General features: G+C 29.0%; 1 protein-coding gene across 2 annotated transcripts in view; it reads right to left on the bottom strand.

The window, feature by feature from the left end:
* LOC111689799 overlaps positions 1–4,979 on the bottom strand; it is a 97,116-nt gene extending 92,137 nt beyond the window's left edge. For both annotated transcript variants that reach the window (XM_046953280.1, XM_046953279.1), the window contains exon 1: positions 4,755–4,979. The gene's annotated coding sequence lies outside the window, so the exon portion shown is untranslated. The remainder of the gene's footprint in view (positions 1–4,754) is intronic.
* Positions 4,980–10,460: the final 5,481 nt, after the last annotated feature.

Below are 10,460 nucleotides of genomic sequence, written 5' to 3' on the forward strand. Positions count from 1 at the left end.
CTATAGCCTAGTCTATAGTCTGAGCTATAGACTAGTATATAATCTGGACTATAGTCTAGTCTATAATCTGGACTATAGTCTTGCTATAGTCTAGTCTATAGTCTGGACTCTACATTCTGGACTATAGTCTAGACTACAGTCTGTACTATTGTCCACTTTATAGATTGAACTACACTCGAGTCTATATTCTGGAATACATAGCCTAGACTATAGACTAGTCTATAGTCTAGTTTGGACTTTAGTATATTCAACGCTAAACTATAGCCTAGTCTACTCTGAACTGTAGACACGTCTACTCTGAACTATAGACACTTCTGCTCTTGACTATAGTCTAGTTTACTCTGGACAATAGTCTAAAGTATTGTATAATCTATAATGTGCACTATAGGCTAATCTGTACCCCTGCATCTATATCTAATAATCTATAATCTAATGTAACATGGACTATAGTCGAATCTGTAGACTGGCATATAGTCTACACTATAATCTAATGTATAGTTTGGACTATAGCCTAATCTAAGTCTGCACCTAGTACATGGTTTGGACTATAATTTAGCCTATTGTCTGGACTATAGTCTAATCTATAGTTTGGACTACAAACTGTACTATAATCTTGTGTATAGTCTGGACTGTAGTCTAATCTAAGCCTGGATTATAAACTCAACTAAGTGTGGACTTTACTCTAGTCGATATTTTGGTCCCTGTTTCGAACTCTCTAGTCTGAAAAAGAATATAGTCTAGTCAGGACTTTGTAGTTAGATCTATTGTTTAGTCTATAGGCTGAACTGTAGTATTGCTTATGGTTTGCCTAGTCCATTGTCTGAGATATATTCTAATCTATAGTTTATATAGTTTGTTTAGTTTTTAGTTGGTTCTAAAGTCTAGTCCATTCTTAAGTCTATAGTCCGGACTCTAGGCTAGTATACAGTCTGAACTATAGTTTAGTCCACAGTCTGTAGTCCGGACTATAATCTAATTAATAGTCTGGAATATAGTAGGTACTAGGATCTTGTCTATATTCTGGTAAATATTCTACAATGTGAACTTTATTCTAACGTTTATGTTCTAAAACAAAGTCACAACTATAACTCTTTTTATAATCTGAACTACAGTTTAATCTTTAGAACTACTGGGTGCTTTTTAGTTTCCTCATACAATAGTTGCTTTGTGGTATAATGTGAAGACAAACAGTCAAGTTGTTGTCTGACAAAATGACATCAATACTCGTATGTGCAGATATTTGATTATATACATAAGTATGTTTGTAATCATTGTCTTATAATATTTATGTTTCGTTGAATTCATTATAGTTTTATTATTTAGTATTTAATACCTTAAGGTATTATTAACATTTAAATTATACAATATTTCCTTCTTTGAGGTTTTTTGAGGGGATTACATATATGACTACATAAGTTGGAAATTTGATAAAATTTAGGAACGAAAAACATTTTGAGGTCTGAATGACTAATACCTAAATTTTGGGAAAATTATAAAATAATTTTAGATTTTTGAGAAAAATTTTCAAGACATTTATTGCAATATAGTTCTTTTAAACACATGTTCACGGGTTAGATTCGTGAGACAATTGTTAATCTAATATGAATTGATCTTGAAAAGTTCAAAGCTCTTATATTAAATGTCACGATATCCAAATAATTTTTTACGCTTTAAAATTTGTTCTTAAATTGCTAAAATATTTACACTTTAAAATCAATTCTAATTGTTTTGTTCAAAAATTCTTTATGTACCCACCAACTATGTTAGTTTTAAGTCTAACCAAAACTTCAGCCAACATTATTTGAATATTTTTTTTTCGAAACCAACCAACCACACACAGAATTAACAATAAGTACAAAAATATATTTACTGCTCAAATGCTTAAAAACTTGATTTTCTAAAATTAAAACAAAAAGCTAGAAAAAAGTTTGACTTTGAGATACAAATCGCATTCAATAAGAAATCCATTTTTTTGTTTAACATTTCTGCTCATATGTTTTGTTATTTATTTCTCTATTACTGTTTCGAATTTTGTTTTGTTTCATTTCCATTTTAAATGTTGTTCATTTATTGTTGTTGTTATTCTATTATCTAGTTAGATTAGATCAGCCATAACACGATGATATAATAGTGGAACAATAGAGACAAATATTCGTAGAATTATTGTATCCATGTTGTTTGCTGAATTTGTATCTATGAAAATTAAGTTTGTGTAGGTAGTTGAGCAGATATAGACAGATTTAATGAAACGAAATAATTAAGCAAAATGTACATTGACTATTCAAGTAGCTATTTCAAAACTGTAAGAACAGTTTAAGAGAAAATATGGTAGCAATCTTGGTTAGTCTAGTATATATAGTCTACAATATAGTCTGTAGCTTAATGAAAAGTCTAGTCCTAACTGTAGTCAAGTTAATAGTCTTTTATATAGTCTACATCCAGTCTATAGTCTAGTCTATAGTCTAGTCTATAGTCTAGTCTATAGTCTAGTCTATAGTCTAGTCTATAGTCTAGTCTATAGTCTAGTCTATAGTCTAGTCTATAGTCTAGTCTATAGTCTAGTCTATAGTCTAGTCTATAGACTAGTCTATAGTCTAGTCTATAGTCTAGTCTATAGTCTAGTCTCTAGTCTAGTCTATAGTCTAGTCTATAGGCTGGTCTATAGTCTAGTCTATAGGCTGGTCTATAGTCTAGTCTATAGTGTAGTCTTTAATTTTGCCCATAATATAATTAACAGCGTTGACTTTAGTTCAGTCTCTAGATTAACCCGTAGATAATATTATATATTAAGCCATAGTCCTTATTATAGACTATTATCTTACACAGGCCTTATAAAATAATAATTACAATAAAAATCATATTTGCAAAAAGTTTATGCAAATTTTTAAACTTGTAAATTATTTTTAAAACTAGTCATTTGGAATGTAATAAAAATGTACATTTATAAAAATATATTCGTAATAAAAGTAACTACAATTATCGTAAATATTATTAAAACTATTAACTTGGAGTAACCCAGCACACCAAGAAAGAAACATTCAAATGACTAATCTTCATTTAAGACATGTTATTTGTAAAAAAACCTTTTTGCTAATGGCTATGTTTGCTGTGTGATTTCTAAGTACGAGCTTCTCGGTATGAATGAGTATCGTTAAAATGTCGCTTCATTTGATTTAAGTCCATTTCATGTAATAAAGTATAAAATTAACATGATCTTCTTCACACATATAAAATAACAAGAGGCATATTTGTTTTTTAAAATATTTTTTATATTTATTTTACTTTGACTCATTTGTATATTTTTGTATTATTGTGAGATAAACAATATATGACTTTGTGTTAATGAATCTGACTTATTATGGTTTGTAGTTAGAGTTTGTTGGATTTTTTATTTAAGAATTGAGCGTTAAATTGAGAAGTGTAGATGGAGGCGTTTGTTTTAAGCTCACATATACATACATATGTATATGTTCACATATTGTACTGGAATTTGTATTTTGTGTTACGATTACAGGTATACTTGATAAATAATAGAGTGAGCGAGGAAAAAAGTTATGTACTCATAGGAAAAAAATCACATACTCATAGTAGTTGATATATAGTAGACTAGAGAGTAGTCTAGACTTTAGACAAAAATTTAGACAACAGATTAGACTATACACTAGACTATAGATTAGAGACTAGACTGTTGATTATGCACTATAGGCTAAATACTATATATTACACTCTACAGACTAGACTATAAGCTAGACCATGGACTAAACTATAGACTAGACTATAGACTACACTATATACTAGACTATAGAATAGACTATATACTAGACTATAGAATAATAGACTACACTATAGACTACACTTAGACTAGACTATAGACTAGACTAAGACTAGACTAGACGATATACTAGACTATAGACTAGACGATAGACTAGACGATAGACTAGACGATAGACTAGACGATAGACTAGACTATAGACTAGACTATAAACTAGACTATAGACTAGACTATAAACTAGACTATAGACTAGACTATAGACTTGACTATAGACTAGACTATAGACTAGACTATAGACTAGACTATAGACTAGACTATAGACTAGACTATAGACTAGACTATAGACTAGACTATAGACTAGACTATAGACTAGACTATAGACTAGACTATAGACTAGACTAGACTATAGACTAGACTTTAGACTAGACTATATTGTAGTGTTTAATTATACTCCATCCTAATCTAGCCCAGAGTTTTTAATATAGTCTGTTTAATAGCTTCGTAAGTTTATCAAAAACATATGTTTGATTGTTAATGACCTTCTATGATTACATAATTTTTAAAATTAATTGTTCAGTTTTCTATGAATCAATAAAATAAAACTGTCGTTTTGTTTAAAGTTTAAAAGTGTGACTTGTGTTTTGTTCAAAATAACCAAAAATTCCGATTGTTTTCTTTTCAAATGTAAATTTATTTATAAAAGTTCACTTTATTTAATTCAAATGTATTTTGTATTAATTAATCATTTTTCAAAAATTTTAAAGTTTATTCAAATTTCTAATTTTAAACAGCTGTAAGAGAATTGATAACTGTAAAAAGAAATAAATTTCGAAATATGTTTTTTTTTTTAATTCGTTATTGAAAATTAAAAAAAATATATATTTTAAAAACATTTGTTATTTTCAATTTAGTTTAGTTTTTATCAAGTAAAGGGTATGAAATTTATTTAATAGCTTTTACCAACTCTTTGTACAAAACTTACTTTGGTTTCAATGTTGTCTGATTGGAGAAGCGAAAATTCCTTGAATATTTGAAAACTTGTTTTGGCCAACTTAAGAAAAGAAATACTCAAACTTACAGTATTTTGTTTCTTTTTGCAGCAACAATATTTTGTTTTATTAGAAATATAATTTTGTAAAATTTTTTATATATATTTTAAATTTTGTTTATTACTTTCATTTCATTAATAATAAAAAAATTTCTCTTTTGTTAATTTTGCAAAATTTTAACTTTTTAAACTTTTTTTATATTTTGTTAATTTTTTATTTACTTTTTTTAAAAAACAAATTTTCTATAAAATTTTGTTTAATTCACTCACGTAATGTGTATAAAATTAGCAACAAAACCACAACAACAGCAGCAACAATAACACAAAATTAATCCTCTTTTAGACAAAAAGCAACTCACAAATAAAAAAAATACAATTTAGCAACAACAATTCTAATAAAATTAATGAATAGATATTCACGAAAACAAAGAAATAGCAACAAATTAAACAAAACGCATTGAAAAATTTTATTGAAAAAAAATAACTTTTTTAATAATTTTTTTTATTAAACTAAAATTGATTTTTTTGTTGTTTTTATAATTCACTTTAATTTTGTATATATTTTTTACTTATTTTAAACTCGTATTTATTTTATTGTAGTTTCTTTATTTATATTTTTTTTATTAACAAAAAACCAGATTTTGCAAAAACAAAATATATATTTAGTAGACCCACAGAATATCCAAAAAAAAAAAAAAATCTATTAAATTTAACGCGTTTTAGTTTTTTTTTCTTTTTCGTCTCAGTTGCTTTTTATTTCATTTATTTAAAACAATTCTCACGTTTTCTCTCTCACTTTTAAACGTAAAACCGTGTGCTTACACTTCGAGTTAAGTTTACATACTAACTGGGCTTAAATGTTTATTCTTCACAAGTCGTTGATGATGTTATTTTTTTGATTTCATTAAATCTTGTCTTAAACATGGGAAGGGGGGGGCTCTATGTTTATGTGTAGGTTTTCTGCGAGTATTCAGCTAAGAGCATAATGTCTAATACTCTGAGATCATTTGTTTAAGCTGCTGTTGTGAATGAATTTTCGCTTATTGTGATTGCTTAAAAATTTTTTCTTAAATAAATCTAGTTTTGAGAGTTGGGGCTTAGTGAGTGTGTCTACAAGCTCTCTTTAACACAATCCGTTAGGTTTTTGTCTTCGCTTTATTTGAAGATCGGTGTGGAATCAAAGGGGATTTTCTAGCAAGTTTTAAAGGGAGAAATATAAAGATTGATGTTTTAATTTATTTTTACTATTATTACTAAATTATTAACTAAAATAACATTAACAAATTTATATTTTCTTTATTTTCAGAATAATTCTCACATAAACATGTAAGTTAAACACAAATTTTGTATATTTTTATATTGAAAACTATTCCGGTAACTATAGACTAGTCTTGTCTGTAATCTAATATAGTTTTGTCTATATTTAAGTTTAAAGTATAATCTATACACAAGTTCAAGTAATTTAAGTCTAGTTTGTCAAGTTTGAGTATAGACTATAGTCTAGTGTGAGTATAGACTAGTCCATGCACTAGTATACTTATAATATAGTTTACAGTCCATTATATAGTCTAATCTATATTCCTGTTCAAAGTTTAGCCTATAGTCTTGTCCATTGTGTAGTTTTTAGTCTAGTATATATTTTAGTCCATAGTCGAAAAATACCACGATGCTCCTACGACATTTGTGGATCTTCTTCTAACTTTTGATGAGTAGTATATACTTGTCTGTAGTTTAGTATATAATTTGGTCCATAATTTAGACTATAGTCTACTAGTCTGTAGTTCATCTTCTAGTATAGCATCTGGTCTGCAGTCTAGTATATAGTATAGTTGATAGTTTAGCATATGATGTACTCTTTAGCCTAGTCTATGGTTTGGTCTATAGTCAAGTCTATAGTTTTGTCCATAGTCTAGTATATATTCAAGTTTAAGTAGTTTACGTCTAGTTTCACATTAGTCTATAATCTGGTTTAAAGTCTAGTCTGTAGTTTATCTATAGTCTAGTCTATAGTACAGTCTACAGTATAGTCTTGAGTCTAGTATTGAGTTTAGTCTATAGTCTAGTTTATAGTTTAGTAAATAGTATAGTCTAGTCCATACTCCAGTCTATAGTCTAGTTTAGTCTATAGTCTAGGCTAGTCTATAGTCTAGTATATAGTCTAGTCTATAGTCTAGTCTATAGTCTAGTCTATAGTCCAGTCTATAGTCTAGTCTATAGTCTAGTCTATAGTCTAGCCTATAGTCTAGTCTATAGTCTAGTCTATAGTCTAGTCTGTAGTCCAGTCTATACTCTAGTCTATAGTCTAGTCTATAGTCTGGTCTATACTCTAGTCTATAGTCTGGTCTATACTCTAGTCTATAGTCTAGTCTATAGTCTAGTCTATAGTCTAGTCTATAGTCTAGTCTATAGTCTAGTCTATAGTCTAGTCTATAGTCTAGTCTATAGTCTAGTCTATAGTCTAGTCTATAGTCTAGTCTATAGTCTAGTCTATAGTCTAGTCTATAGTCTAGTCTATAGTCTAGTCTATAGTCTAGTCTATAGTCTAGTCTATAGTCTAGTCTATAGTCTAGTCTATAGTCTAGTCTATAGTCTAGTCTATAGTCTAGTCTATAGTCTAGTCTATAGTCTAGTCTATAGTCTAGTCTATAGTCTAGTCTATAGTCTAGTCTATAGGTCTAGTCTATAGTCTAGTCTATAGTCTAGTCTATAGTCTAGTCTATAGTCTAGTCTATAGTCTAGTCTATAGTCTAGTCTATAGTCTAGTCTATAGTCTAGTCTATAGTCTAGTCTATAGTCTAGTCTATAGTCTAGTCTATAGTCTAGTCTATAGAGTCTAGTCTATAGTCTAGTCTATAGTCCTAGTCTATAGTCTAGTCTATAGTCTAGTCTATAGTCTAGTCTATTAGTCTAGTCCTATAGTCTAGTCCTATTAGTCTAGTCTAATAGTCTAGTCTATAGTCTAGTCTATAGCTAGTCTATAGTCTAGTCTATAGTCTAGTCTATAGTCTAGTCTATAGTCTATAGTCTAGTCTATAGTCTAGTCTATAGTCTAGTCTATAGTCTAGTCTATAGTCTAGTCTATAGTCTAGTCCTATAGTCTAGTCTATAGTCTAGTCTATAGTCTAGTCTAATAGTCTAGTCTATAGTCTAGTCTATAGTGTCCTAGACTATAGTCTACTATAGTCTAGTCTATAGTCTAGACTATAGTCTAGTCTATAGTCTAGTCTATAGTCTAGTCTATAGTCTAGTCTATAGTCTAGTCTATAGTCTAGTCTATAGTCTAGTCTATAGTCTAGTCTATAGTCTAGTCTATAGTCTAGTCTATAGTCTAGTCTATAGTCTAGTCTATAGTCTAGTCTATAGTCTAGTCTATAGTCTAGTCTATAGTCTAGTCTATAGTCTAGTCTATAGTCTAGTCTATAGTCTAGTCTATAGTCTAGTCTATAGTCTAGTCTATAGTATAGTCTATAGTCTAGTCTATAGTATAGTCTATAGTCTAGTCTATAGTGTAGTCTATAGTCTAGTCTATAGTCTAGTCTATAGTGTAGTCTATAGTCTAGTATATAGTCTAGTCTATAGTCTAGTCTATAGTCTAGTCTATAGTTTAGTCTATAGTCTCGTATATAGTCTAGTCTATAGTCTAGTCTATAGTTTAGTCTATAGTCCAGTCTATAGTCTAGTCTATAGTTTAGTCTATAGTGTAGTCTCTAGTCTAGTCTATAGTCTAGTCTATAGTGTAGTCTATAGTGTAGTCTCTAGTCTATAGTCTAGTCTATAGTCTAGTCTATAGTCTAGTCTATAGTCTAGTCTATAGTCTATAGTCTAGTCTATAGTCTAGTCTATAGTCTAGTCTATAGTCTAGTCTATAGTCTAGTCTATAATCTAGTCTATAGTCTAGTCTATATTCTAGTCTATAGTCTAGTTTGTAGTCTAGACAATAGTCTAGTCGATTGTATAGTATATAGTATAGTCTATAGTCTAGTCTGTAGTCTAGTGAGATATATGTATGGTGTAATGCAGACTTAGGGCACTGATTTCATTTACATATATAGAACTAAATTTCCATTCATTTTTCATCTTCAGTGATTCTGATCTGATTGGAATAGCTTCAAATGGATGTAGGTTTAATATTAACATTTATGCATTATAAACATTACGGTGTAGGGTATACAAAATATGATATACGTGGAAGTTTGTATTTTAAATTAGCACAATTTAAAATTATTACAACTTTTAATCAATTTTGATCAATTTCAGATAATAATTCTTTTGTTAAAATATTGAAAAACAATTAATTATTTATTTGCATACATACATTTCGATAATGCTGATGACGTTCATTTGACATTTATTATTGTATTTTTTTTATAGCAAATCATATTACTAATATTTTGACAAAACCTTGAGTAAAACTAGCAAATTGTTAAGGAATGTAGGTTTTTATATTTATGGCAATATGGAAGCTTAAGTACTAGACATTTGGTTGATTACCTTTTTGGTAACCAAACAGCCAGAAATTGTTATTGCTTTCCACTACTTAATGCTCAAATGTGTGTGTGTTTGCAACATTATTGCATGGGTTGCAAGTTGCAGGTTGCAAAACTACAACAATCAAGTACGTGCCAGGTCAAATAACTACAACAAATTAAGTAAGAGTCATTTGAAAGATGGTTGTTTTGGTCAAGTTGTAGATGATGTGCAATGAATGTGGCCCCCTTATATCACTTGTGTTCCTTTCTAGTTGTGTGCTCAGCTGGCAAACGTCAACCATCAACCACCGACTATGGAGGCTACTCACTACTGTATGCACCATAGTATTTCAGAACTATTATCTATTATAACACCAGCCAGCATGGTTTCAGAAACTGAAAAATAAAATTTTGAAATATAAATTTTATACTTTTTCTTTTTTTTAATGAGTCTTTGTGTGAGTGTTTCTGAGGAAGACGTTTTCATCCTGACTTTGTATCAAGTTTTTGAGTTAAGAGTTTTTTTTTTATGATGTGCTAGTAGTTTCTTTGATATTTTTGTAAAAGTTTTTCTAGAGTTTGTTGCTGAGTGATAAAAATTATTTTTTAAGTCCATTTTTTGATGTTATAATTTTAGGTCAAACACGTGATAATTTTACGCTTTTTAAGAGTTTTTCACATCAATATTTCCTTGTTATTCGTGCTTTAACACCTTGTTTCCTGGTGTGATGTTCTTTATTTCGAATTTTCTTTGGACGGTATAGATTAATATGTTTGTTAGATAGGAAATGTTTAAGAATTGATGCAGAAAATTACTGAATAGTTTATGTTGCATAATGCTTAACTGTATTTTATCTATTGAATCAAATAAATGAATTTTTAAATTTATATTTAGAAATAACAAAAGGTGTTGCAGAGGAATAACACATTTAATAAAGAAAATTGACTATAGACTAGAACATATTCTAGACTGTTGACTAGACTGTGGACTAGACTATAGACTAATAAATACTAACCTCTAGGCTAATATATGGACTATAGACAAGACTATATACTAGAGTAGAGACTAGATTATAGACTAGACTATAGACTAGACTATAGACTAGACTATATACTAGACTATAGACTAGACTATAGACTAGACTATAGACTAGACTATAGACTAGACTAT

Source organism: Lucilia cuprina, chromosome 5 (assembly GCF_022045245.1).
Source record: "Lucilia cuprina isolate Lc7/37 chromosome 5, ASM2204524v1, whole genome shotgun sequence".
Taxonomy (NCBI): Eukaryota; Metazoa; Arthropoda; class Insecta; order Diptera; family Calliphoridae; genus Lucilia; species Lucilia cuprina.